The sequence below is a fragment of the Nyctereutes procyonoides genome, unplaced genomic scaffold, assembly GCF_905146905.1.
Source record: "Nyctereutes procyonoides isolate TBG_1078 unplaced genomic scaffold, NYPRO_anot_genome, whole genome shotgun sequence".
NCBI lineage: Eukaryota > Metazoa > Chordata > Mammalia > Carnivora > Canidae > Nyctereutes > Nyctereutes procyonoides.
In genome coordinates, this window is record NW_026575049.1 from 23,857,324 (window position 1) to 23,860,969 (window position 3,646).

The following is a 3,646-nucleotide window of genomic DNA, read 5'->3' on the forward strand; positions in this document are numbered from 1 at the left end:
AAATATGCATGTCTACCCCGAAACTACGAAAGTGATTTTATTTAGCAATAGGATCTTTGCATGTTAATAAGAGAGTCCCCTGGGGATAGGGGGGTTTCTAATCCAATGACTGGTATCTTTAGAATACTAGTCAAAGAATAGAATCTTTAGAAGAAGAGGGAAGTTTGGACACAAAGACACTGGCCAGAGGGAAGAAGTCCATGGGAAGATAGAGGCAGAGATGGCACTGATGCTCCCACAAGCCAAGGAGCACCAGTGGGTGTCCGGTCTGCTTAGGCTGCTGAAATGAAACATCGTAGACCAGGGGCTTACACATTTATTTCTCATCGTTCTGGAGGCTGGGAAGTTCAAGATCGAGGTGGGGGCCGATTTGGTGTGTGGTAAGAGCTCTCCTCGGGGTTTGCCGATGGCTGTGTTCTTGCTGCGTCCTCAGCATGTCTTTACTTTTTTTTTTTTTAAAGATTTATTTATTTATGATAGACATAGAGAGGAGAGAGAGAGAGGCAGAGACACAGGAGGAGGGAGAAGCAGGCTCCACGCCGAGAGCCCGATGCGGGACTCGATCCCGGGTCTCCAGGATTGCGCCCTGGGCCAAAGGCAGGCGCTAAACCACTGAGCCACCCAGGGATCCCTCAGCATGTCTTTTCTTATAAGGGCACTAATCTCATCTTGGGCCTCCACCCTCATGTCCTCATCTAAACCTATACGCTTCCCAGAGATCCCACCTCCTGAAACCATCACACTGGGGGTTAGGTTTTCAACCTGTGCATGGTTGGGGTGGGGGGAGCACAGACATTTGGTCCCTCACAGGCAGGAACCACCAATAGCTAGAAGAGGCAAGGAAGGACCCTCCCCCAGGGCCTTCAGAGGGAGCATGGCCCTAGTGATACCTTGGTTTTGGGCTCTGGCCTTCAGAACTGTGAGAGAATGAATGTCTGTTCTTTTCAACCTCTGAGCTTGTGTTCATTGTTACAGTGGCTGCAGTAGAAAACTAACACAGAAGGAAAAGAGTCTTCAGAGAGCTGGGGGGAGCACGCATGTGCATCTCATTGACCCTTCCCCACTTCTATTCACGCCAGGGATCCCCTTCCACCAGGGTCTGTGGCCCCATCAAATACAGCCTCCCAGATGGAAGGTGACTCCTTCATGGACTTCACACAGGACCTCACCTGCTTTCTGGACACAGCTCCAAACCCGACTTGCCCACAGGGAAGGGCGGCAGCAGCTAGTAGATGGAGCATGTATTAAAGTTGATGCCATTGGGAGGCTGCGTGGCTCAGTGGTTGAGCATCTGCCTTTGGCTCAGGGTGTGATCATGATCCTGGGGTCCTGGGATCAAGTCCCACATCGGGCTCCCCACATGGAGCCTGCTCCTCCCTCTGCCTGTGTCTCTGCCTCTCTCTCTGTGTGTCTCTCATAAATGAATAAATAAAATCTTTAAAAAAGATAATAAAGTCATTGCCAGATAGGGTTACCTATGTGGCTCAGTTAATTAAGCATCTGACTCTTGCTTTTTTTTTTTTAAGTTAAAAATCCCTTAATTTTTGTATTCCTAGTACCACTACCACAATTTATGGGGCAATATACCTGATGTAATGAAAAGAAAAAGAAAAAGAAACAGCTACAACAGAAAGAAGACCTCAGGAATGTACATCTAATTGACACTACATTGCATTAATCAATAGCTGCACTTTTTGCAAACTATGGCTATGACAGTCCTGAACAAGAAGGGTTTCCTGTTTAAGCTGCAGTAACTTTTCTGACTATGGATCATCATTCCTCCTGTGGCTGATTTTTACAGTTCCTCTAATGCATTTGGGACGACTGTCTCAAAGTAACCTGCAGCTTTCCTGACAACTCCTCGCTCTCTCTCCTGCTAAGGACTGTAGCTCTTTTCTTCTGAAAATTTTTTAGAACCTTCTGCTACCATATCCACCATTTCCACCACCAGATCCATAACCACCACCATAGGGACTGCTCGAGCTTCTTCCACCAGAACTTCCCCCCTTCATGGGTCCATAATTTGATCGCTGTTGTCCCCCACAATTTCCAAAATCATTATAGTTCTCATCACTATCATAGTTACCTCCAAAATTTCCTCCTTCATTGTAACCATCATATCCTCCACCACCACCACCATATCTGCCTCCTTGGTTTCCATATCCTGGTCCACCACCACCATAGTTGCCACTGTCACCTTCAAATCTGTTATATCCACCATCACTTCCTGCATAACTACCTCTGCTGCCACCACCTCCACGACCATAGCCTCCTCTTCCACCAAAGTTTCCACCAAGGCCAAAATTACCACCACCTCCAAAGTTTCCTCTACGACCCACGAAGTTGCCAGATCCACCTCCATGACCTCTTTGTGATCCAGCCGACTGCATCTCTTGTTTAGAAAGGGGCTTTTTCACTTCACAATTATGCCCATTAATAGTGGGGTATTTCTGAACAATAATTTTATCAACTGTATCATGATCATCAAAAATTACAGGGCAGCCTGGGTGGCTCAGCGGTTTAGCGCTGCCTTCAGCCCACGGTGTGGTCCTGGAGACCTGGGATCGAGTCCCACGTTGGGGTCCCTGCATGGAGCCTGCTTCCCCCTCGGCCTGTGTCTGTCTGTCTCTCATGAATAAATAAATCTTGAAAAAAAAGTTACAAAAGCAAATCCTCTCTTTTTTCCACTCTGCCTGTCTTCTATAACTTCTATGGTTTCAATTTTGCCGTACTTTTCAAAGTAGTCTCTTAAATTATATTCTTCTGTATCTTCTTAATACCACCAACAAAAATTTTCTTCACTGTTCAATGGGCACCAGGCTTTACAGAATCCTCTCTAGAAACAGCTCTCTTTGGTTCCTCTGCACGCCCATCAACCTTGTGTGGTCGGACACACATTGCTGCATCCACCTCTTCAACACAAGAGTAAGTCACAAACCAAAACCCCTGGAACATTTTGTTTGGGGGTCTCTCATTACCACACAATCTGTAAGTGTGCCTCATTTTCCAAAATGTTCTCTTAAACTATCATCTCTAGTTTCAAAGCTCAAACCACCAATAAACAGTTTTCTCAACTGCTCTGGTTCCTTTGGATCATGGCCCTCCTCCCCTTGGCAGTGGTGGCGACGGCCAGAGTTGGGCTGGGGGCAACCGGGTGGTGGTTTTACCTCCATTTTGAGACTGGACTCGCCTCTTCCAACTCGAGTTCAATATGGTTGACTGTTGGTTTTAGCTCAAGTCATGATCCCAGTGGTGTGGGATCGAGCCCTGTGTTGGCTCCATGCTCAACAGGGAGTCTGCTTGAGATTCTCTCTCCCTCTGCCTTTCCCCCTACTCTCATGAGCATGCTCTCTTCTTCTCTTTCTCTCTCAAATAAATGAATATTTACTTTTAAATATTTTTATTTATTTATTCATGAGAGACACAGAGAGAGACAGAGAGGCAGAGACACAGGCAGAGGGAGAAGCAGGCTCCCTGCAGGGAGCCCGATGTGGGACTCGATCCCAGGTCTCCAGGATCAGGCCCTGGGCTGAAGGCGGCGCTAAACCGCTGAGCCACTCAGACTGCCCATAAATAAATCTCTAAAATAAACAAATAAAGTTGACAGCTGATAGAAACCGCCTCATACTAAACAAGTGAACAAGCA

The 3,646-nt window shown here is 46.8% G+C and overlaps 1 pseudogene; it reads right to left on the bottom strand.

The window, feature by feature from the left end:
* Nucleotides 1-1,910: 1,910 nt before the first annotated feature.
* LOC129512009 (heterogeneous nuclear ribonucleoprotein A3-like) lies at nt 1,911-3,173 on the bottom strand (annotated as a pseudogene).
* Between the last annotated feature and the right edge of the window lie 473 nt (nt 3,174-3,646).